General features: G+C 56.5%; 1 protein-coding gene across 2 annotated transcripts in view; it reads left to right on the top strand.

The window, feature by feature from the left end:
• Positions 1 to 5,427: 5,427 nt before the first annotated feature.
• TRAF3 (TNF receptor associated factor 3) overlaps positions 5,428 to 24,774 on the top strand; it is a 73,424-nt gene continuing 54,077 nt past the window's right edge. The window contains exon 1 of one of the 2 annotated variants that reach the window (XM_040975034.1): positions 5,428 to 5,705. The gene's annotated coding sequence lies outside the window, so the exon portion shown is untranslated. The remainder of the gene's footprint in view (positions 5,706 to 24,774) is intronic. The other variant, XM_040975037.1, reaches the window with a different exon arrangement.

Here is a 24,774-nt window from a genome sequence, read left to right as displayed (position 1 = left end):
GCTGTTCAGAGAGCCTGCCACATGACAAGGCCCCTGGGTGCCCAGTGGAAAGGACAGTGGAGAGGGGTTTCAAGGCCTTTCCCCTCTTGGGATCCCTTGTGTCCCTGCTTCCATGGGACACAAGGCTGCATGGCCCTCCTCAGCCTGCGGCCTATGCCATGCGGAGTGGGGCACACAAACAGAGTTGGAGAATCGGGCAGGGCCAGGAGAGACATGACTGAGCATCATTGGAGTGACACACACATAACTACACTGGCCTCCACTGAACAGCTGGGTCTGGAGGCTAAAGCTTCCTCCAGGTCTCCTATGCAGGTGCAGGGTCCCCAAGGCTTTGGGCCGTCCTCCACTGTTGGCCCAGGCCACAAGCAGGGCCGGATGGGAAGTGGAGCAGCCGGGACTTAAACCAGTGCCCATTTCACATGGTTTAATTTGCTATGCCACAAACCTGGCCCTTTCTTTTTCTTACAAAGTCAGAGTATTCAGTCCTGGGGGCCGCCCTCAGGACCTTGCCTAAGCCTCCCTGAGCCCCCCTACCCAAATCCATAATCACATTAAGCTCCTGCCCCTCATGCTTTGTCATGGGGTTACATGTTTCAACTCATGACCCCTTGAAGTTCATTCACCCATGGCCAGACTGCAGCACCCTGTGGTAGTTTTTGGGGTTCACAGGATAGCCTGGGTGCGGCTCTCAGTCTTGCACTGTCCCAGGGATGTAATGGATGAGTGAGCACCACACACCTGTGTGATACCGCTTTTGGGGGATTCCAGAGCAAAGTCAATGTTGGGCTTTAACACAGAGCAAGCAGGGATCCAGGGTCAAGACAGAGTGGGGACCTCTCTCAAGCCTGGGACAACTTGGAAGAATCAGAAAGCTGCCTTGGGCCCACATGGAAGCTTGGCCACGGCGCTCGGCCCTGGTGGGGGGCTGACAGGTGGGCGTGTCCTGTGGGGGTGTGGCTGACCTGGAGGCGGATGCTAAGAGTAGCTCTGGTTCCAGGGCATGAGGCAGTTTCTGCATTTGGAGTTGCAGAATGAGGTGCCCCAGAGGAAGAGCAAAATCCCCAAGCCTAAGTTAGAGCGTCCAATTTTGGTTCCTTAACCATCGGCAGGGAAATTTCTGAGCTTGCCCCACACTCAGACAGAAACAGCCTGGGAGGAAAGACTGCTTCCTGTGGCCGCCCCAGCACACTCCATGCTGGGCATCTAGGCAGGGTCTCCCCTCTGCTGTAGGGCAGTCCCCTGAGCCCTGGCCACTGCCCTGCTGCACCAGGAGTCTCTTATACTGCCCTCCCCCCACCAAGGAGGGCAGGCGCATCCCAGGTGAGCAGAGAGCTGCCCGGGCCTCCCTGGCAGCCCTCAGCCTGGCCCCAGTGCCCCAACTGAGCGAGCTCGTTAGTGGAGGAAGCGGTTTTGTTGAGCAGGCTGCTCATTCCGAGGAGAGCAGCTGTGGGTGGTTCAGGCACCAGCCCAGCAACACCCTGGGCGCCCTGGGGATCAGCTCCAAATGGCCAGCCACATGGCTGTCCCAGGAACTGGTTCGCTCACTGATGTCTTTAACTCTGGTGACCCAACACAGAGAGAACAGGGAGGACGCAGCAGTCTCAGAAACCTACCTGTTAGCAGTGTGGCCCAGTGGGTTGAGCTGCTGTCTGCGGTTCCAGCATCCCCGATGGAAACTGGTTCAAGGCCTGGCTGCTGCGCTTCTGACCCAGCTCCCTGCTAATGCACGTGGTAAGGCAGCAGAGGACGGCCCAAGTACCTGGGTGTCTGCACCCAGGTGGGAGAGCCGGAAGCAGCTCCTGGATCCTCAGCCTGGCCCAGCGCTGGCTGTTTGGACTATCTGTGAAGTGAACCACTGAATGAAAGCTCTCTGTCTCTCCTTGTCTCTGTACTCTGCCTTCCGAGTAAATGGGTCTGGTGGCGTGGCCTAGCAGCTAAAGTCCTCACCTTGAACGCGCCAGGATCCCATATGGACTCCGGTTCGAATCCCGCCAGCTCCACTTCCCATCCAGCTCCCTGCCTGTGGCCTGGGAAAGCAGTCGAGGACGGCCCAAAGCCTTGGGACCCTGCACTGTGTGGGAGACCTGGAAGAAGTTCCTGGGTCCTGGCTTCAGATAGGCATAGCATCAGCCATTGTGCTCACTTGCGGAGTAAATCATTGGACAGAAGATCTTCCTCTCTGTCTCTCCTCCTCTATGTATATCTGACTTTCCTATAAATAAATAAATCTTTTAAAAACAAAACAAAACAAAACAATCCGAGTAAATAAATCTTTAAAAAGAAACGATAAGGGAAGAAGCGGCATCCCCACAGGGTCAGCACTCCTGCCCCTCAGCTCCACGGGAGGGGGCTGTGTCCCCCCCAGCACTGCTGCTCCTGTTTCCTTGGGGCCTTCAAGTGCCCCCAGCGTTCTAGCCTGAAAGTGTAACTCAGTTTCTTTTTTTCTTTTTTAAAGGTTTAGTTTTATTGGAAAGGCAGATTTACAAAGAGGAGACACAGAGAGAAAGACCTTTTGTCTGCTGGTTTACTCCCCAAGTACTCAAAGCCAGGAGCCCGGAGCATCTTCCCGGTGCAGGGTTCCAAGGCTTTGGGCCGTCCTCGACTGCTTTCCCAGGCCACAGGCAGGGAGCTGGATGGGAAGTTGAACAGCTGGGATTTGAACTGGTGCTCATATAGGATCCCACTGCTTGCAAGACAAGGATTTAGCCACTAGGCTATGGTGCCAGGCCTATAATTGAGTTTCTTTTTATTTATTTATTTTTAAAATTGTAGATGATGTTTACATAGTCAGGGAGGGAAGGAACCAGGGTTAGGGAGAAGTGGGTGTGGCCATCATAACTTGAGTTTGTAACCAGAGCTCACAAGCTCTCTGGTGAGCTGCTTGGGCCGGAGGAAGCCAGAAGCTTGCCACAGCTGCTGTTTGGGTGCCCGCCTGCCGTGTGGTCACCTGGGGTCAGGCAGGCGTCCCATTTACTACTCAGAAGAGGAATCCCGGGGGGCCTGGTGGCCAAGGGTCTTCCTCAGCCCGCCCAGTTATGAATTAAGTTCTGCTTTTTTGATTCCTGGTCTAGAACTGTCCTGCTCCAGTAAATCCTTGGGCGGCTCACCCTTCCTGGGGCCCTCGTCACCGCCCAGGCAGAGTGCCCCCCTCAGACAGACCTGGTGCAGTGGTAGGTTCTAGAGTCACGAGGCTGGCTGGTGATGATGGGAGGCAGGGTGAGGGCTGTCCACAGGAGGCGGGGACAGAGTGACTCCGGCACAGGATCAGCAGCTCCCCAGAGGCTGGTCATGGCACCTGGTGGACAATGCACCTGGGGCTCCCCTGCAGGTCCCTTGCCCTGCTTGCTCCTGGGGCTTGGCCTCCGGCAGCAGAGGGCCAAGGCTGCTGTCTGGGGCCCCAAGGTCATGGCCAGGGCTGCCTGAGTCCCAGGCCGGTGTCGTGGCCTCTTAAGTCCTCTCATCTCACGGTCACGACACAGATTTTTTTCTTAAAGATTTTGTTTTAAGAGTTCTTTATTTTATTGGAAAGGCCCCATGTCCTGTCGCTCGCCCACCCTGGGGCCTGCTGCACTGCTTTCCGAGTGTCCCCGTGCAGCTGCCACAGCTGGGCACCTCTTCCCGTCAGGTCCTGAGCCTCCAGGAAGCTCCCAGTCTCCACCAGTACTGAGGATAAACGAGGGACGAGTGTGGGGTGCACGGCTGCATCCCCGGGATCCAGCCCTGCTTGGGCTTCCCAGCCGGCTTCCTGTGCTGGCGTCCCTGGGCGGAGTTCCAGGCTCCCGGCCAGCCGCCGGCGAGGACATCCGGGGGGTCGCAGAGGGGGCCTCGTCGCCGCCACTGGCCTTTCGAATAAGCCAACGCAGAAAACGCCGTCGTGCCTGCCCCGGCTGAGGCCCCGCGGAAACGCGCGCGGCGTGCAGCCCGGTTAGCGACACCTCCCCGCGCCGAGTGGGGGTGTCGCTTGCGGCAGCGGCCGTCCTATCAGAGGCCGGGCCCGCAGCACCCCGCCCGGCCTCCCGGCCGCCGACACTCGCCCCTCGTCTTTGCAAGCACGCAGCTGCGGCGAGTCGCCCCGACACGCGGCGCGCACGGCCCATTCCCGTGAGAGCGCGGCCACGCGCAGAAATGGAGTCCCCGAGTGGCTCCTCGTCGCCATGGGCAACAGCGAGCCCCGCCTCCCGCACGCCGCGAGGAGACGGCGGCCATTGGCCCTACCGGCTGCCCGTCACGGCTGCCACTGCAGAGGCCGGGACGCCCGCCCCCGGAGCCGGAGCCCGGCTGGGGCAAAACTAGTTTGAGCTGCCCGGAGCCTGCGGCCGGCGCGGGCCGGGGCAGCCGCAGCGGGGCGCCGGCAGAGGGCGCCCTCGAGGCCGCGCCGCCGGCCGCCTCCATCTCGTTGCGGCCTTCAGAGGACCAGCCCGCTGCAGCCTTGAGGAGCGAGGCCTGCCTGAGGTCGGCAGACGTGTCCACATAGTTCCCCCGTGGGAGGTGTAAGGCGCCGGCGCCCGCGGACTCGGGCCTTCGAGGGCCGGCCTGGCGCAGCGTCCTAACGGCGGGAAGGGGCGCCGAGAGCCGGGGAGGAAGGGCGAGCGAGGCCGCCCGAGGGCCCCCCGCGCTCCGGCTCGACGGCGCCCCGGGTCCTGGCCAGGCTTGGCCAGCGGGACCCCGAGCCGTGTCTGGCAGGACCAGCACCTGCCTGGCTGACGGTGCCCGAGACAAGGCTCTGGCGGCCATGTTCTGGAAGCTTCCACGGGGAGGGTGTGGGGGCAAGGGCAGTGCTTTCTGCCTCCACGTGAGTCCCAGAAGACGTTGCAGTGGCTCAGGCTGCTCCGAGCTGGGCCTCGTCGTGACCCTGGCCTCCTCAGAAAGTGATAAACGAAGAGTCTGCTTAGCCTCCCCGGGCCTTGGCCCGCTCCTGGGCCATGGCGGCCTTCACCAGGCAGCCATCTTGCCAGGCCAGTGGGGCTGTCCCTCGGGGAGCGGAGGGGCACAAGGCCGCAGCCTGCGGAGGGCCGGGCCGAGGGAGGAGAGCGGCGCCGGGGCAGCCCGTCCCGCGGGGCGCCGGGGTGGGCACCACCTGTCCGCGCTGGCCCACGACACGACTTCCTGGGTGTGGGAGGAGCGCAGGGAGGAAGGAACTCGAAGCGAGCGAGCGTGTGGAGGGCAGCGAGGGGCCCCGGGGCGAGCGCGCCGGGCCGTGAGCGCGGGTGGGAGCCGGGCCGCCGGCGTCCCGCGCCCCTGCGTGGCTCCCTCACCCGGAAAGGCGGGTGCGGGGGCCCGGCGGGGCCACCGGGCCGCCCCCGCGCCGCGCCGCCGCGGTGCCGCGGGCGCTTAGCAACGGGCGGCGGGGGCGCGCGGGCGGCGGGCGCGGGGCGGCGGGCGCGGGTCCCGCGGCGCGGGCGGGCTCCCGCGGCTCCCACGCGCGCGCGGGCGGCGGGGGCGGGGCGCCGGCGGCCGGCGGGGATTTACAGCGCGCCAGAGGAAGTGCGGACGAGAGGGTGCGTGAGGGCGCCAGGGAGCGCGGCGCGGCGCGGCCGCCGCGTGCGCGAGCCGGGTTGCAGCCCAGCAGGGACTTTCCAGCCGGCGGCGGCGGCCGGCCCTTCCCCGCCCCCCGACATGGGGCTGCCCGGGGAGCAGGGCGCTGCGGGCCGCGGCGGAGGACGCGCCCGGCGCCCCTGAGCCGGCCGAGCGGGGTAAGGGGCCGCGTGCGGCGGGCCGGGGCCGGGGCGGCGCGGGCGGGACGCGGCCGGGCACTCCCGGGCACCGCGGCCGGGCACCGGGGCCGGGGGCTGCCCGGCGCGGCGCAGGCCCGAGGCGGCCGGGCCGTCCGAGCCGGGCGCGGGGCCGGCCTCGCCCTCCGGCCGCAGCCCGGCTTCCTTCTGCCCCCCGAAACGCCGCAACTTCGGGAAACTTTGTGTGTGTGTGTGTGTGGTGGGGGGAGCCGGGCCGCGACGGGGGGTCGGGGTGCTGCGGCTTTTCAGGAAACGGGACGCGAGGCCTCTGGGTGGCCGCGACCCCCACGGGGCGCTGGGCGGCCAGCATCCCCGGTGAGGCCGGGCGAGGTGATTTTCGGGTAGTGAGGAACGCGCTGATTCGGTCTACACCGGTGAACGTGCTCGCCCCGCACTGGTGTAGTTTTTTTTTTTTTTTTAAGTCATTATTTAAAAGTTCACACTGAGTCATTCCTCTGCGGATGAATGACTGTTCCCAGGCGGGAGCTGCAGTGCTGGGGAGGCCGGCGGGTGCTGGACCGAGTCCTGGGCCGGAGCCCTGCCTCCCCCTCGGGTTGGTTAAAGGTCCCCCGTGCCCGCGAGGGGCCCGCCCCGGGGGTTGGCGTGTTCGCGGCCGGGGCCCGGCTGCTGATCCCGGACCGCTGTGCCACGTTTCCGCACGGTCACCCGGGGTGCAGACCCTGGGGGCGGATTCTGTGCGCAACGTCCCCCAGCTTACAGATGCGGAGGGCTCCGGTCCGCGGACGTGCCTAGAAATTTAAACAGCCTCGGCTAGGGGCTGGTCGGGGCGGGAATAGTCCCCCCTGGAGCCCTGAGTCAGGTGTCTGAATGAGGGTGTGTGTGGTTCTGCTGCGTTTGTTTTTGTGCAGTCATGAAGGCTGTATTGAGCAGTAGTGCTGTCGCTGCGTGTTAATTTACATTCGCAGCATCCAGTGGAAAGGGGAGCCATCATGTCATTTCTCTGTTCCCCCCCAGCACTGGGCTGTGGTGCTCGCCAGTGAAACCTTGGACATGCTTGCTGTTGTTTGTGTGTGGCTCGGATGCTGGCTTCAAGAGCTGACCGGGTGGGCCAGCCGCTGCTCTTAGAATCTTCTCCCGTGTCTTTTCTGTCTTTGAAAAATGGCCTGTAGAAAGACTGCATCGCATGTAGGTGTCTGGCAGCACGCAGCGTGCCCCCCCCCCGCAACATGTGTGTTTCTCTCTTCACTACGTTATGACAGTGCATTCATTAAAAATTATTCCACGATGAAAAATTATTTTGGCCAAAACAAAATGCAGCCTTATCCGCATAAGCACTTGGAAGTGTTGTACGAGGGGCTGGCTGCGTGCTGGCATCACTGCCTCAGCTCCAGGGTGCCAGGCTCAGGTGGAAGACGGGAGGTGTTTGGAGGGCCGCCATCTGTTCCAGGCGTCACGGCGGGAGCTGGGAAGGCCGGGGCAGGCCAGGGAGAACGCCAGCTTTTTGTCTTTCTTTTCCCCTTTCTTTTTGATATGCAAGTGAATTTTTCTGTGAGGGAAAATCATGATTTTATTTGGATGCTATCCATTGCTCGGGGTTTAGTAAGATGGCCTTGCCACCCGGCTGTCAAGGCACTGCGCTGGGGCCGGCAGTGGTGGCCAGTTGTTGACTGGATTCCAGCCGACTGCTCTGGTTTGTGGCTGCACGGTCCACAGTCCGTCCTTTAGCCGAGCCGCCCGAGTGCTGCCCGGGCACCTGTGCAGATCCGGAGGGACCCTTCTAGGCGTGTTGATGAGCCAAAAGGGGGATGATTTGTCACTTCCCTAAAGTGCTTCTTTATGCTGCTAAAGCTACGCTGCAAGAAAAATAGAACTGTGCCCGTGGTGTTGCAAGTCAAAGCTGGTTCAGGCGAAGGAAACTGCCATCCCTCGGCTCTCGTCTTGGCCACGTCCCTCTGCCCGCGGCAGGAGCCAGCTCCCCCAGTGGTCAGTGTGAGCCTGCAAGGCCCGGGCAGCGGCCTCGTGGTCACCTGGGAGGAAACGCAGTGGGTGCTTTTCTGAATTAAAGGGGTTATGGTTACTGACTTGAAGTACAGTGAGAAATTGGGAGGAGAGCCACCGAGAGCGGAGGAGGGGGCCAAGGACAGGCTGGAGGGAGCCGGAGGAGGGAGTCCCGAGGGCCGCGGAGAGGCGAGGACGGGAGGGGGCCTGCAGTCGGATTCCAGCAGCAGGTCCAGGAGTTGGTAAAGGAAGGACGGTGCTCACTTGTAAACAGCCGCTGGCCGCGGTGCCCGTGTCTCTTACGGGCGCCCGTCGGCATCCAGTCCAGCCCGGTAGTGCTCCTGGGAAGGCGTGGGTGGCCCAGCTGCTCAGGCCGTGAAGCTCCTGGCTTCTGCCTGTCCACCTGGCTTTGCCGTCCTTTGGGGGGTGAACCAGCAGATGGAAGGTCTCTAACTTTGCCTTTTAGTTAGTAAATGTACTAGATTAAAGCGTCATAAGCAAATGTCCTCGTGTGAAACCCGTGGTTCACCATTAGCTTGACATTCAAAGCGGCTCTCTCACTTTTAGAAACCCTGAGTGGCGGTCTGCGTTCTGCATAGCGCTTCCAGGAAAGGCGGGCGCCAGACACAGCACAGCCTGAGCACAAGGTGAGGTTTCTGTCATTAAGCAGAAAACCGTTTTTTTATGTGAAGCTTGTTGCCCTTGCAGGTAGCTTGGAGGAAGCTGGCAGGCAGTGGGACGCGATCAGAGCTGTGACTTGGTTTTGACTGGTCCAGCAATGCAGGTAGAATCCTTTCATTATTTCTTGCTTAATTTATTGATTGGAAAGACAGAGTCACAGAGAGGGACGTCAGCCACCTGCTGGCTTATTTCCCTAGGGCTGGGGCCAGGCTGGGCCAGGCACTTCAGGTCTCCTGAGTGGGCACAGGCACCCAGCTGCTTGGCCCGTCCTCTCTGCTCTCCCAGGCTCCATAACAGGGAGCTGGAGGGGAAGTGGAGCAGCCGAGGTTTGAACTGGTGCCCATGTGGGTCTGTGTAAAACCTTTAGTGCTGGTCTGGCCTTTTTAATACTACATCTCCACCCCCTCGCGTGGAATTTTTTTTTTTTTTAAGATTTACTCATTTTTATTAGAAAGGTGGATCAAATTTATAGAGATTACGAGAGACAGAAAGATCTTCCATCCACTGGTTCGCTTCCCAAATGGCTACAGCAGCCGGTGCTGAGCTGATCTGAAGCTGGGAGTCAGGAGCTTCCTCCAGGTCTCCCACAGGGTGCAGGGTCCCAAGGCTTTGGGCCGTCCTCGACTTTCCCAGACCACAAGCAGGGAGCTGGATGGGAAGTGGAACAGCTGGGACATGAACCCACAGAGAGTTCTGGCGCTTGAAGAGTGAGGATTAAGCAATGCAGCCATCGCCCTGGGCCCTGGGGTGGCGGCCATCGCCCTGGGCCCTGGGTGGACCTCTAAGTGCCTTCCGTAATTGCTTGCTTGAGATCAGTGGATCCTGAGCTGGGACTTGGGAGTCTTTTTCTCCTTAATGTTCCATTAATGAACTGGGTTCCTATAATATTCATTAGGATACCAGGATGAAAAACACAGCAGCACTGTTGTTTTTTTTAATTATTTATATTTGAAAGCATTACATAGAAGGAGAGATGTAGAGAGATCTTCCATCTTTTGGTTCATTCCCCAAATGGCCATCACGGCTGAAACAGAGCTGGTCTGAAGCCAGGAGCCAGGAGCGTCTTCTGGTGTCCTGTATGGAACACCCATCTTTAAGGACATGATCTCCAAGAATCTGGGACGCCCCCCCCCCCCCCGGCCATTGTGCCTTCTGTGGGGCAAAGCCAGACACCAGCGGGTGACAGAGTGGGGAAAAAATAAAAAATGAACTGCGTCCTGCTCTTGGGGAGCTGACACTCAGCTGAGTAGGGGTCTCCAAGAAGTCAGAGTGTGGAAGTCCAGGAGGGGAGCTGGCTGGCTGGCGGTGGTGGGAAGGCCTCCTGCAAAGGGGCCAGTTGGCTCTCTGGTCCCTGGGGTTGTGGGGAGGGCAGGGAGAGGACCTGTGCTGCTCTTCACTGAGATGAGGCTCCACACTGGGGTTTCCCGTGCTGTCCTCTGCCTGCCGCTGGCATCTGCAGCTCAGGCGCTGGGGGGAGCTGGGCCGGTGGGCTCCCAGCTGGACGGCCGCACATTGCTGCCCATGCTGCTGCTGGGGGGGGGGGGGCGGGGTGTGTTAAATGCCACCCCCAAGTGGCTGCGCTGTGATGAGACCTACAGCTGTTTGATTTTCAGGAAAAAATGTGGCCACATGGACATTTGGCTTGGCGCTTTCCGGCTGACTCTGACTGTTGTGTTTTGTTTCTCTTCCCATGGAGGTGGGTCACTTGTCGGCTGTGCTGTCCTGCTGGTGCTCAGGTTTCTGTTGTGGTCCACCTGCTGAGTCTGTGCTACAGGCCACATGCCTGCTTATCTGAACCCTGACTTCTCCAGGTGCAGGGAAGGCCCACAAGGACCAACCTAGGGGGACACCCTAGGCCACAGGAAGCACCCCCGCCCCCCATGTGCCAAGGTGCGAGGCCTCCTTGTGTCTCGACCCCCATGCTCAGGCGAGAGCCGGTGTGTGCACATGCCCGGGCTGTCCTGGTGGGGAGTGCGTGGTGGCAGCTGGCTGGCCCTGAGTGTCCTTTCTGGCCTGATGCCCCTGGGGCTCCAGGGCGCATTGTGTTTGGGGGGGGGTCAGGTGATGGCAGATCTTTTCTGAGTTAATTTTCTTTGGTGCTTGTACCGACTTTAAGGCTGGCAAACAAGGAAACTAGTTCTCTTGAGTCTTTCCTAGCCCAATGGAGGCCTGAAGTCACAGCTTTATGCTGCAAATGGAATTCTCTCCTTTCTGGATTAATGTAGCCTGCTGTTGGAAGTCGTGTTCAGAAAACTTCTGAGGAGACTCCCTCTTGGTGGGCGTAGGGACAAGCCCATCAAATCTCCCTCTTGGTGGGCGTAGGGACAAGCCCATCAAATCTCCCTCTTGGTGGGCATGGGGACAAGCCCATCAAATGCTATCTAAAAATTGCACGTGAGTTTTATGTTGTATTCATAATGTGCCTGATTGTTTAGTGTGAACATACTTTGATGCCAGAATCCCAGGACAGCCAGCCGGCTTGCAGAGGTGGTACTGTGTGCATCGAGGCCTTCCCCGGGCCGTCCTGTGCGCCCTTGAGGCTGCCTGCCCCCAGTTTGTGAAGCTTGAGGGTGTAGGGGAACAGTATTTTTTTTTAGGATTTATTTATTTTTATTGGAAAGGTACATCAGATTAATGGCAAGAAGGAGAGACAGAAAAATCTGTAGTCCACTGGTTCCCTCCCCCAGTGTCTGCAATGGCCAGAGCTGATCCGGTCTGAAGGCAGGAGCCAGGAGCTCTTCCAGGTCTCCCACGCAGGTGCAGGATCCCAAGGTTTTGGGCTTTCCTCTGGTGCTTTCCCAGGCCACAAGCAGGGGCTGGATGGGAAGTGGGGCTGCCAGGATTAGAACTGGCACTCATGTTGGGTCCTGGTGCAATGAAGGCAAGGAGTTTAGCCACTAGGCTACCACACTGGGCCCACACAGTGTGTCTTGCAGCCTGATTTTCGTGGAGTCTTTTGCGTTCAGCGCTTGTGCCTGTGTTCTGCGTCCTTCAGCAGCCACATTCTGCCTGGTGTCCTCTGACAGTCAGCCTTTACCCCAGTGCTTCCGGTGTGGGACAGTCACAGCACTTCTGCCGGTTCTCGCCTTGCCCCTGCGCTTACATGGAAGTCAGTGACCGGCATCTGTCCTTACAAGGCCTTTGCAAACGGGAGCTTGTTGGTGGATGAGTCCCCCAGGCCTGTTCGCGTTCTAGAGCCATGGTCACAGCCAGCACCCGTTTAGTTTGAATGTAATTATGGCTGCACAGTGCTTTGGGAGCAGGACTCCGAGGGGAAGGCTTGCTGAGACTCTTGGTAGACTGCTTGGGAAGTGCGTGCATAACGTGTGGCTGGCGCAAGTCAGCGATGCCGGCCTGAGGTATGGGCTTCTCCAGTGTCTGCCGTGGGGCGCTGAGGCCCCTGGGCGCGATGGGCTGCGTCTCTGTTCCTGGAGAGGCTGGCCCGTCCAGGGAAGGGGTCGAGGCCTGGTTGCCAGGGCCTCCTGACTGCTCCCTGCTGGCTTCCCTGAGCCTGCCTCGGGGGGCTGCAGTGAGTCCTGGAGGGGCTCTGCTGCAGAGAGGAGCACCCCTCGGAGGAGGCGCTCTGGCATGGGCGGTGAGGGGCTGTGTGGGAGGAGTCGCCCTGGGTGGACTTTTGCCCCTTTGGCTCTGTTGGCGAGGTGGTGTCCTTTCTGAATCAGCTTTCCCTGCTCTGAGAAGCCAGTGGAGGGAGCTGCTGGCGGCAGTTGGCATTGACTGTCCTGAGTTGCACAGGAAAGCAGGGCGAGAATCAGCCTGAGTGGTGGTGTGTGTGTGTGTGTGTGTGTGTGTGTGTGTGTGTGTGTGTGAGAGAGAGAGAGAGAGAGAGAGAGAGAGAGAGAGATGGGGCAGCCGAGAGAGAGAGAGAGATGGGGCAGCCCCTGACAGCGGGGTCTGCTCTCCTGCTGGCTGCAGATAGCCCGGCCCTGGAGGAGAGGGCGGCATTAGACTGTGAAGGAGTTATAGGAGCAAGGGGGACGGATCTGGAACCTGAAGCCATGATATAGTTGTACAAAAAGGAGCAACTATACTCAGGTAATCTTTCCTTTTTAAAGAAAAGTTTGCATATTATGCATTTTAGTCAATTTGAGCTCATACTATGGTACTTTATTTTCTCCAATTTTTGTGTTAATTTTTAAAAATTTTTAATTTTTATTGGAAAGTCAGATATACAGAGAAGAGGAGATACAGAGAGGAAGATCTTCCATCTGTTGATTCAAGTGGCTGCAACAGCTGGAGCTGAGCCAATCTGAAGCCAGGAGCCAGGAGCTCTTCTGGATCTCCCAAGTGGGTGTAGGGTCCCAAGGCCTTGGGCCGTCCTCGACTGCTTTCCCAGGCCACAAGCAGGGAGCTAGATGGGAAGTGGGGCTGCTGGGATTAGAACTGGTGCCCATATGGGATGCTGGGTGTGCAAGGTGAGGACTTTAGCCACTAGGCTACTGTACCAGGCCCTCAGCACCCTTCTTGTAGTGGCTTAGAGTTGCTAGAGTGAAATACCTGGGACAGATAAGAGACGTAGCTCACGTTTTTGGTGGCTTTCGATACAAACAGCATGGTACAGGCTCCTCTGAAGACCACGTGGCAGGTGGCAGAGGTAGATCAGAGCTGGAGAGAGATGCCTGACCAGGCGTTTGTGGAACCAGCAGTTGCTCACTGTCCCTCTCTGTTAAGAGACAGCGAGAGCTCTTGCATCTGCTGGTTCACTGCCCAGATGGTGGGCTGACCTGAGCCAGCAGTTTCTTCTGGGTCTCCCCCAGAGTTCAGGTGCCAAAGGACCTGAGCCGCCATCTGCTGCTTTCCCAGGGCGTTAGCATGGAGCAGCCATGACGCAGACTCGAGCCCATGTGGATGCTGGGTGCTACTGCGTGGGGGCTGAGCTCATGTGCCAAGGTGCTGCCTTCTCTCCCTCTCAGATTTTATTGAATTGAGAGAAATAAAGAGGTCTTTGATCTGGTTCACCCCCCAAGTGGCTGCAGTGCCTGGCGTGGTCTCTCATGTGAGCACAGGTCCCCGAGGACCTGGGCCATCCTGCGGTGTCTGCCTAGTGCTTAGTGGGGAGCTGGAGCGGAAGGGTAGTGGTTGGTACATGAGCCGGTGCTCTGTGGGATGCCAGGGTCGAGGACTGCAGCTTAGCCTGTTGTGCTGCAGCTCAGGCCCTGAGACTAACCCTCTGGCTAACCCCTTCCACGAAACCAGTGTTCCCTTTTGAGAGCACCCTGCCGGGCGTCCTGGACTCTGGCCAGTCCCACACCTCTGCCAGCACCGCCCGAGGACTGAGCTTCCAGCACACACCCAGAGCAGTGTACTTGAATTTGTTCACTAGCTGCATGTTTATTTACTTTTTATTTTTTTTTTAAGATTTGTTTTTATTGCAAAGTCAGATGTACAGAGAGGAGAGACAGACAGGAAGATCCTCTACCCACTGATTCACTCCCCAAATGACCGCAACAGCGGAGCTGAGCCGATACAAAGCCAGGAGCCTCTTCCGGGTCCCCCACGTGGGTGCAGGGTCCCAGACCTTGGGCCGTCCCTGACTGTTTTCCCAGGCCACAAGCAGGGTGCTGGATGGGAAGTGGGGCTGCTGGAACTAGAACCAGCACCCATATGGGATTCCTGTGCATGCAAGGTGAGGACTTTAACCACTACGCTATTGCACCAGGCCCTATTTATTTTTATTTTGAAGGCAGAGTTTAGAGAGAGCTTCTGCCTGCTGGTTCATTCCCCAAGTGGCTGCAATGGCCAGAGCCGAGTCAGTCGAAGCCATGAGCCGAGAGCTTCCTGGTCTGCCACGTGAGTTCATGGGTCTGCTTTCTCACAGTTGAAAGGGAAGCTGGAGTAGAAGTGGAGCAGCTGGAACTTGAACTGGTGCCCTTAGGATGCTGGTGCCTCAGGTGGAGGCTTAGCGTGCTCTGCTGCAGTGTCAACTCCAAGGATATATTACTGGGGCTGGTGCCATTGTGTACTGGGTTAAGCCGCTGCCTGTAGTGCTGACATGTGGTGTAGGTACCTGTTGAAGTCCTGGCTCCCTGCTAGTGCTGCTAGGAAAGCAACAGAGGATGGTCCACGCCTTGGGCCTTTGCTCCTGGCTTCTGGCTTGACCTGGCCCAGCCCTGGCCACGGGAGCCTGAGGGACGGGAGGTGTCTCCCTGTCCCTCTGTAGTAACTCTTGACTAATCTTGGAAGATGCCCAAGCCCTGAGAGGGTGCCTGCCGGCTCTGGGTCAGCAGAATGGAGTCAGAGTATAGTCCATTCTGTTCTTACTGAGGCGAGATTCGTCTACGAGCTGTTTTCAGTAAGTAGTTCAGTAGTATTTAGTATAATCACCAACTTTAGTTTCAGCCTACTTCTTGTTCCTATTGAATAACCATTCCATTTTTCTTTCTGTAGCCCCTGGTAGCTTTATGTATTTTTTTTTAATATGTTTTTATTTTGAATTTTGAATTATGTGGTACAATTTCATGTAGGCTAGGATTCCCCCCCAAACTCCCACCCCCTGACAGACTTTCCCCATTTTACTCAGTGTACCCCGACATTGTTGGTACAGACAGTGTTGAGTCCAGCATCCCCTTGCTACACATGTCCCACAGTTTTGTTGGGAATCCATCTTTCGTCTGGAAGCAGGGATGCCTGTTCCGTTGTACCCCACGTCTGGATATGGGAGCCGCATCACTATACGGTTCCATGAGTGAGAAGCCATGAAACCAGGTTGACAACTGGTATGAGTTAGAACAGCCACAACAACAACAAATTACAGCACCATGAAAAAACAAGCCACTGAGTAACCAACACATGAGTGACAAAAAGGAAACACAAAAGTCTCTTGGGAAAAGTCCCTGGTAACTTTGAATCTGCTCTTTGTCTCTATGAATTTGCCTATTCTAGAAATATTTTAGAAGAGGGATCAAATAATACTTGATTTCTTGTGTCTGGATTGTTTTATTTAGTGTGTTTTTGAGGCACATAAAGTGCTTTTTTTTTTTAAGATTTATTTGTTTTTATTGGAAAGTCTGACATACAGAGGGGAGGAGAGACAGCAAGGAAGATCTTCCATCTGCTCATTCACTCCCCAGGTGACCGCAACAGCTGGAGCTGAGCGGATTGGAAGCCAGGAGCCTCTTCAGGTCTCCCATGCAGGTGCAGGCTCCCAAGGCTTTGGGCCGTCCTCTACTGCTTTCCCGGGCCACAGCAGGGAGCTGGATGGGAAGCAGGGCAGCCGGGACATGAAGCAGTGCTCGTCTGGGATCCTGGCAGATGCAAGGTGAGGATGTTAGTCTCTAGGTTACTGCAATAGGCTCTGAAAATGGAATTTTTAAGTTTCATTTTTGAATTGTTCATTGCTGGTGTATAGAAACACAGCTGAGTTTTGTGTTAACCTTACGCCCTGAAACTAGTCTGAATTTATTATCTTTGTAGTTACCGTTCGAGTTGTTTATGTGCAGGCAGGGTTGTGCGGTGCCTCTCCGTGGCTCTGCTGCGGCGCTGAGGGGCAGAGCGGTCTGCATGTTCCTGACAGCACGAGGCTCCGCTGCCAGCACAGGTTGCGTCGGCTCGGGCCGCCCGTCAGCACGTCAAGGAACCTTGTTCCTGTTCCCGTGTGGCTGAGGTTTTTCTGTTTATCATGAAATGTTGAGTGTTGCCATGGCTTTTTGCGTGTCTTGAGATGATCGTGTGTCCCGTTTTTCCTTCTGTTAATATGAACTGTGTCGAATACATGTTGCATTTCTGGGAGGAGTATCACTTTGCCATGGTATGTGATCCTCTGAATGTGTTGTTGGGTTTGATCTGCCGAGGCTTTTGTTTGTCCTCGTCAGCAGTCCTGGCCAGTGGCTTTCCTGTGCCTCTGGTCGCCGTCGGGCACCCGCGGTGTGACAGCTCACCGGATTCCTTCAGAACTGTGAAACCTCGACTTTCCCTACTCACTGGATGTAGAAAACGGGGAAGGTTTCAAGACAGGCAGGGGAACGCTGTGCTGGTGGTCATGCTGTGTACCCAGCACAGTGCCATCCCTGCAGCACAGGAGGCTGCCCCTACAAGACTGGACAGCGTCACCACGGCCATGTGTCCCCCAGGGCAGGAAAGTCACCCTGAGGATGAGTGGCTGCGACAGGGTTCTGCTGCTGCATCTGCTGCTTGTTGGCCTGCGGGCAGGTCCTGCGGCTCCGTGCTGATGTGTTCGGAGAGTCCACCACAGCTGTGCTACCTCCTGGGACAGCTGGAAGGCCGGACTCGGGCTCCTTCCGGCTCCTTCCGTCTGGGCAGTTGGAGTCTGACTTACTTTTCCACCAGAGTGGTTGGAAATACTGAGTTTCAGAGGGAGAGAGATCTCCCATCTGATAGTTCATTCCCCGAATGACTACAACAGCTGGATTTGGGCCTGTCCAAAGCCAGGAGCCAGAAACTTCTTCCAGGTCTCCCACATGGGTGCAGGGGCCCAAGGAGAGCACTGAATTGGAAGTGGCACCTTTACAGGATGCTGGTGCCGCAGGGGAGGCTTCTGTGCTGTGCTGCTGCGCTGACCCCGTTGGTGGCACCTCGACTCACACAGCGTGTGTCAGAGAAGAGGTGCATGTTGGCATTCAGCCTGCCATGGTGATGAGTGTGCAGCCCTGGCTGGCTTAAGGGTGGGCTCCTGGGCTCTGCTGGCAGCTGAGCCTGTGGGCAGAGTCCATGGTGCTCTCAGCGGCACCCACATTCACTGGTGAAAGCAGTGGTGGAGACGGTGGAGACCACGGCGTTGGGTGGCCGGTTTGCTGGTGAAAACGTGCATTCTGTGTTATTGAGCAGGAATTTGTTTTCTTAATCATCCCTCCCTCCCTCCCTCCCTCCCTTCCTTCCTCTCTCTTTTCCTCCCTCCCTTCCTCCCTTCCTCCCTCCCTCCCTCCCTTCCTCCCTCCCTCCCTTCCTTCCTCTATCTTTTCCTCCCTTCCTTCCTCTCTCTTTTCCTCCCTCCTCCCTCCCTCCCTCCCTCCCTCCCTCCCTCCCTCCCTCCCTTCCTTCCTCCCTCCCTCCCCCCCTTCCTTCCTCCCTCCCTCCCTCCCTTCCTCCCTCCCTCCCTCCCTCCCTCCCTCCCTCCCTCCCTCCCTCCCTTCCTCCCTCCCTCCCTCCCTTCCTCCCTCCCTCCCTCCCTCCCTCCCTTTCTTCCTCCCTCCCTCCCTCCCTCCCTTCCTCCTTCCTCCTCTCCTTTCCTCCCTCCCTCCCTCCCTCCCTCCCTCCCTCCCTCCCTTCCTCCCTCCCTCCCTTCTTTCCTCCCTCCCTCCCTCCCTCCCTTCCTCCCTTCCTTCCTCCCTTCCTCCCTTCCTTCCTCCCTCCCTCCCTCCCCCCCTCCGTTCCTCCCTCCCTCCCTTCCTTCCTCTCTCTTTTCCTCCCTCCCTCCCTCCCTTCCTTCCTCTCTCTTTTCCTCCCTCCCTCCCTCCCTCCTTCCTCTCTCTTTTCCTCCCTCCCTCCCTCCCTTCCTTCCTCCCTCCCTTCCTTTCTCCCTCCCTCCTTCCTCTCTCTTTCCTCCCTCCCTTCTCCTCCCTCCCTTCCTTCCTCCCTCCCTCCCTCCCTCCCTCCCTCCCTCCCTCCCTCCCTCCCTTCCTCCCTCCCTCCCTCCCTTCCTTCCTCCCTTCCTTCCTCCCTCCCTCCCTTCCTCCCTCCCTCCCTTCCTCCCTCCCTCCCTTCTTTCCTCCCTCCCTCCCTCCCTCCCTTCCTCCCTTCCTTCCTCCCTTCCTCCCTTCCTTCCTCCCTCCCTCCCTCCCCCCCTCCGTTCCTCCCTCCCTCCCTTCCTTCCTCTCTCTTTTCCTCCCTCCCTCCCTCCCTTCCTTCCTCTCTCTTTTCCTCCCTCCCTCCCTCCCTTCCTTCCTCTCTCTTTTCCTCCCTCCCTCCCTCCCTTCCTTCCTCCCTCCCTTCCTTTCTCCCTCCCTTCCTTCCTCTCTCTTTTCCTCCCTCCCTTTCTTCCTCCCTCCCTCCCTCCCTCCCTCCCTCCCTTCCTCCCTCCCTCCCTCCCTTCCTCTCTCTTTTCCTCCCTCCCTCCCTTCCTCCCTAATAAATTCATTGCTTTGTCATGATGTTTACATACTTGAGGGATGCCTGCCCATGTGGACCACTGACTAGGGAGCGGAGAGTCAAGCGGGCCTTCCTCCTGTCTGTCTTCCACAAGTTTGCTCTGTGTTCCGCATTTCCCGTTGCCTTCAGAATGCTGACCGGCAGGTGGGCTGAGAGACAGGAGGCTGTTGCTGAGCCCCACAGCAATAGTGTGTAGCGGAGCTGGCTGGCACGCCCTTGTCTGTCCGTCTCTGCCCTCGCTAGTCGTTATGAAATAGGAGGTGCTTTGTGTCAGCCTGAATTAATATAGTTATCCCTTTCGCTTTCATTCTGTCTTAAGGTTTTTGGGAAACTATCAGTTAGGGTGGAGTGGGACATGTGATGTGTGCTTCAACCTAAAATAAGAAGTCATTGGGTTTAGGCCCTGACTTTCAAATTACTTCCCAGGTTTTTGAATTAATTCCCAGGTTTTGTCTTGGACAAGTTAGGTGGCCTTTCTTTCATTTGTTTTTTTAAAAATTAATTTATTTTTTCTTTTGCAATGTCAGATATACAGAGAGGAGAGACAGAGAGGAAGATCTCCCATTTGCTGATTTGCTCCTCAAGCAGCTGCAACAGGCAGGAGTCAGGAGCCTTCTCCAGGTCTCCCACACGGGTGCAGGGTCCCAGGGTTTTGGGCCATCCTCGACTGCCTTCCCAGGCCACAGGCAGGGAGCTGGATGGGAAGTGGGGCTGTCGGGATTAGAACCAGTGCTCATATGGGATCTTGGTGCATGCAAGGCGAGGACCTTAGCCACTAGCCTGTTGCGCTGGGCCCTCTTTTTTTTTTTTTTTAAGAAATTTGTTAATTTTTATTAGAACGTCAGATATACAGAGAAGAAGAGAGGCAGCGAAGATCTTCCATCCACTGATTCACTTCTTAAGTGACCACAATGACCAGAACTGAGCCAGTCTGAAGCCAGAGCCTCTTCCAGCATCCCGTCCAGATGCAGGTCCCAAGGACATGGACCGTCCTCGACTGCTTTCCCAGGCCACAGGCAGGGAGCTGGATGGAAGCTGGGCTGCTGCAATACAGACCAGTGCCCATATGGGATCCTGCCTTGTGCAGCACGCTGGGCCTAGGTGTCTGTTGTGAGCCTGGGGCCTTTACACAGAATGACTGCAGCGATGCAGACACCATTTCCTCACAAAAGTCTCAAACCTTGAACTTTGGACATGGAATGGGTTTCTGATCGGTTTCATGTCACTTGATCTGAATGCCTATTGGCTATTTATGTTTCATTTAGTATTGATGCTTTGATGCTTCACTGCATTTCCTTATGAGCGCTGTCCCCCAATTTCTGCAAGTGTTGTAGAATGTGCAGAATGTGCATAAAGCATTTCCTTTCAGAAATCCTCCTGTTTTGTAGTCTGAAGCAACATCTGAGTTCTGTTTGGGATGGAGGGTCTTGTGGCTGCAGAAGGCCTGCCAGGTGTGTGTCCCGATGATGGGGCCGTGTGCATCAGGAGCGGCTGCTCACCAGATGCAGCTCTTAATGCCAGTCCATATGTGCCCTTTCTTCCTCTGCATGAGTGTGCTGTGTTTATTGAGTTGTTTGAAGGCAGAGTTTCAAAGAGAGACAAGTAAGAGACAGAAAAATCCATCCACTGGTTCACTCCCCAAGTGGCCGCCACTGCCAGAGCTGGGCTGATCTGAAGCCAGGAGCCTGGAGTTTCTTCCAGGTCTCCCACGTGGATGCATGGACCCAAGGACTCTGGCTACCTCTGCTGCCTTCCCAGGTCCATTAGCAGGGAGTGTGGGAAGATGGATAGGAGCAGCCAGGACTCAAACTTGTGCCCACATGGGATGCTAGCATCACAGGCCGCCACTGTATGTGGTCCACGACGGCATATACCCTGTGCTGTATGTCCAATATTTCCAGCATTTTAAGACAGAAGAACTTCTGTCCTTTACCCTGTGTGTGTCACTAAGGTAGAAGTCAGTAAGGAGTAAGCCTGTGTGTAGGACCTGATCCTTGTCAACAAGCACTTTGCAAGTAAGACTAGAAATATATGGAAACTTCTAATCCTAGAAATATGTGGAGGGCCTGCTGCAGTAGTCTAGTGGCTAATGTCCTTGCCTTGCACATGCTCAGATCCCATGTGGGCGCCGATTTTAATCCTAGCAGCCCCGCTTCCCATCCAGCTCCCTGCTTGTAGCCTGGGAAAGCAGTCGAGGACGGCCCAAAGCCTTGGGACCCTGCACCTACGTGGGAGACCCAGAGGAGGCTCTTGGCTCCTGGCTTCAGATTGGCACAGCTCTGGCTGTTGTGGCCACTTGGGAGTGAAACAGCGGACAGAAGATCTTTCTGTCTCTCCTCTCTGTATATCTGACTCTACAATAAAAATAAATAAATCCTTTAAAAAAACTTTTAAAAAGCATATGTGGAAAGTCATTTCTCCAGGGCCAGTCAAGTGATGTAGCGGCACTAGCTTCCCAGATGGGTGCCCGTTTGTGTTCTGGCTTCTCGCCCGGCTCCGTGCTTACGGTCTGTCTTGTTAGATCTTGTGGTCTCTTTATTTATAGTTCCTAAGAGTTTTTATTCTGATATGTGTGTTCTAGTACTACAAACTACTAAAAATTTGTACTCCAGTTGTCCCTCTGGGCCAGTAAGCTGGTGGCTAGCGCTGCAGCCTGGACTCCTGCTTGAAGCAGAGGGCGCTCACTTCCCTGGGCCGTGGGAGGGTCTGACGCGTGCTCTTCATTGCTTGTCTCTGGCCTGTCTTGGCAATGCTGGGGGTCCTTTGATTTAGATAATCCTGAGAATTGGCAGCTAGTTCTGGTCTCATCAGAAAATTTGGACCCTTCCACTACCAGTCCCATCAGGGAGTTCATGGGGAGTTTGCTCTGTGTGTGGACATTGTTAGATGCAGAGAGCACACGTAGGCTTTGCCGTGGGGACCTGGCTGTGACTGAGTTAAGGTGTTGAGAGTGGCTGACCCTTCTTAGAGACCGTCATGCCTACACCACCACGAGAGGCTGTCTGTGCTCGCTCCGGAGATCTGGGCACTGAGTCCCAGTTGCTGAGGGTTCTGTTGGCTTTCTGCACCTGTGCTGCCCCTGAGCAGAGCGCGTGCAGGTTCTGGTGGCATGCCCTGGGGCCTTGGCAGAATGGGGCTGCGGGTGCCACCCGTTTTACTTTCGGTTTCACTGGAAGATGCAGTCCAAGCTGTTGTTTTTAAGTGAAGATTTCCAATGTGACAGATCGTGGTCCCTCTTGTCTCAGTTACCTTTGGTCTAGGATGGTGGTTGTCCACGGAGGGCAGGGTGGCTGCTGTCCCTGGTAAGAGGAAGCGTGCCGGGCACGTCCTAAGGCCCTGTAGGTTGCCCACTGCTGCCCTGGAGACCCGTGTGCCAGCAGTGCTGTGGTTGTGCAGATGGCTCATTCTTCATTAGCTCTAGTGCACGTGCAGGGATCGGGCTTAGAGTCAGGGAAGGTGCTTTCTATAGAAGCTTAGTCTTTAGTCATTAAGTGAAAAAAAACTTTAAAAGATTTATGTAATTTTATTGGAAAGGCAGATATGTGGACAGGAGGAGAGACAGAGAGGAAGATCTTCAGTCTGCTGATTGAGATGGCCCCGTTGGCCACAATGGAATCTGTTGTCCTTATGTACGACTCCAATCCAAAGGCAGGAGCCTCTTCTGGGTCTCCCACAGGTGCAGGATCCCAAGGCTGTGGGCCGTCCTTGACTGCTTTCCCAGGCCACAGGCAGGGAGCTGGGTGGGAAGTGGAGTTGCCAGGATCAGAACCGGCGCCCATATGGGGTCCTGGTGCATTCAAGGCGAGGAATTTAGCCATTATGCCACCATGCCAGGCCTATTAAGTGAAATTTTAAGTATTAACAAATATATTTGGTGCAATGAGTTACTAAAATTAGCAGGGTTGGGAGGTGGCACCATGGTTTTTGAGGTTAAGCCTCTGCCAACCATGCCAATATCCCATATGGGTGCTGGTTCGAGGCCTAGCTAGTCCAGTTCCTCTCTCCAGCACCCTGTGAATGGCTGGGAGAGCAGCCGAGGCTGTACTTGGGAGCCTGTGACCAGATGGGAGACACGGAGGAAGCTCCTGGCTTCGGATTGGCTCAGTCTTGGTGTTGTGGCCATTTGGGAGTCAACCAGGGACTGAGACTGTGCCGGCCTGCCCTCCACCCTGCCGCCTTGGTAATAGGGCTTAAAAAAAAAGTAACTGTATTGATATAGATGTAAATATATAAACATAGACATAGAGCAGAGGAGACTGGAGGGCCAGACTGCCTGGGACAGAAGCCAGTCTGGATAAACCCTTCCTAAGATACTGTAATTTACAGCAAGACTTTCGTCAGCAGGGTGGGAATTTTTGAGTAGGTAACATTAGAAAAATAAAATAATTTCCCAGTTGTGGTTCCCAAGTTCCCCATATTTACATCTAACTTAGCCTGTCTTCGAGGTTGGCTCTGGATCCTGCATGTCTTCACAGGTCTTTGTGGAGCTCTCAATGTGTGCTGGGCACTGTGCTGGGGGCCAGTGCAGACAGCTGGTGCTGCTGGGAGGCGGGACTGGAGGACAGGGATGCTGGCGGGACTGGAGGCCAGGCTGCACAGGTGAGCAGCAGCGCAGCTCTGCTGAGGGCTCAGGGAGGAGCTCACCATCCAGAACTGGGAGCTCCAGCAGGCAGTGGCATGGCCTTTCCTTGTCACCTCGCCTGCCCTTAACAGAAGTCTTTCTCCTCCCTGCTCCCACCTGGTACCTGAAGCCCCAAGACAGGGAAGTCTCTCCAGATCCCTCCTTCCCTCACTGGGTGCCGGCACTCCGTCTGCTGCTTTCCGCCTCGCCGGTCCCCAGCCCAAGCCAGCCCTCTGTGAATGCCAGTGGTCCCAGAAGGGTCTCTACTTCACCCCAGTTCCCCACCAGCTGCATGGTGGCTTCCTGCTGGGTGCAGTGCTGCAGCCTCCTTCCTGTGGAGGCCCCGTACCTTGCGGACTGAGCACTGCCTGGCTGAAGCCCATGTCTGTCCTCTGCTGGACACCTGCTTGCCTTGTCTGTGCTGCTTGACACCTGGGTGCCCCTGCGGCCCTGGTTTTCCTGGGTGCTCTCTGGGTGAGGCGTCACTGTGCTGCCTGCTCGTGGGGGATTGCATGGTTCACAAGGCCCGCCCTCCTTCCCGCGGAGCTGGGGTTTTTGCATAGGGGATTTCTCTGTCAGTTATTTTTTCCTCACCTTTTGGAGTATGAAAGAACCGAAGCTGTAGTGGTGGGGAGTGGGTCAGGAGTGCCTTGTGGGGAGTTCTCTGGTCCTGCAGCTGGCACATGGTCCATCCTGCCTTCATGGAGCACAGGCAGACGCCGGCTGCTTCTAAGTTTTTGGAGTAAACCTGTGGTGAGTGAGTTTTTTTTTTTTTTTTCTTAAACTGTAAAGGAAATGGGAAACTAGGGCCGTGGTGCTGGCATACTCGCTCCAGCCTGCAGGTCGGGGCTAGGAGGAAATCGGGGCAGTGAGTCTGTAAGCTCTGCTTGTCCTCGACAGATCTGAAAGTAAAGAAATCTTTTGTTGTTAGATGTGAAGGAAGGCATGGTCTGGGTGGCTGTCACTGAGTGAGGTGTGTTTCTTGGCTCTGTGTTCAACTGGGCGGGACGTGGGAAAGGGGCATGAAACATGTCTGGTGCTGGAACGTTCTTAGGTCTCCAAGGAGAGAGTGGACGTGGAGGAGGCAGCACGCTAGTCCAGTGTGGAGGGATTCTGAGCAAGTGTTCACGGTGATACGCTGGTGACAAAGAAACTTCCAGGTCGGTCTAGGAGGCAGTTGTGGGTATAGATGAGATCCTAGAGCTGCGTCTTCCTAATGAGGCAGGAATTCTAGAGCAGTCTAGTTCTGGTCTTAGTTGTGGTTCTTTTGATCTTGTTACATTTTTTAAAGTTTGTGTATCTTCTGAAGAGTGAACGTACCAAGATGAGAAGCATTTTTAAACTTTATAATAAAGTCTGACAGCATAGTGTTTTAAAAGCCATATGGACAGTAACTCATCTTTGGAGGAAAACCTCAATCTGGCTGGGGCTCCTGGCATTTAAGTCAGAACCGAAGGTGCCGCTCGCTGAGCCCAGAGTCAGTGCTTGACCACAAGCAAGCACCCAGCTGCTCATGACAGAAAATGCTTAAGTAAGCACCTTAAAATGCACCTATGCTGTGCCTAAAGCAGCCTGCTGAGGAGTTTCAGAGGCACAGCACTGTGTGCTAGTGTTGGGTCCTAGGTGATGTGGGGGATGAAACGGACTTCTTTCCAGAGAACCTCTGATACGTGTGGCGTAGTGGGACAGCTAGGAGTAGGCACGCAGGTGGGGGTGTGA

The sequence above is a fragment of the Ochotona curzoniae genome, unplaced genomic scaffold, assembly GCF_017591425.1.
Source record: "Ochotona curzoniae isolate NIBS_2020 unplaced genomic scaffold, NIBS_Ocur_1.0 contig_2688, whole genome shotgun sequence".
Lineage (NCBI taxonomy): Eukaryota > Metazoa > Chordata > Mammalia > Lagomorpha > Ochotonidae > Ochotona > Ochotona curzoniae.
This window is presented reverse-complemented; position numbering and strand designations above follow the sequence as displayed.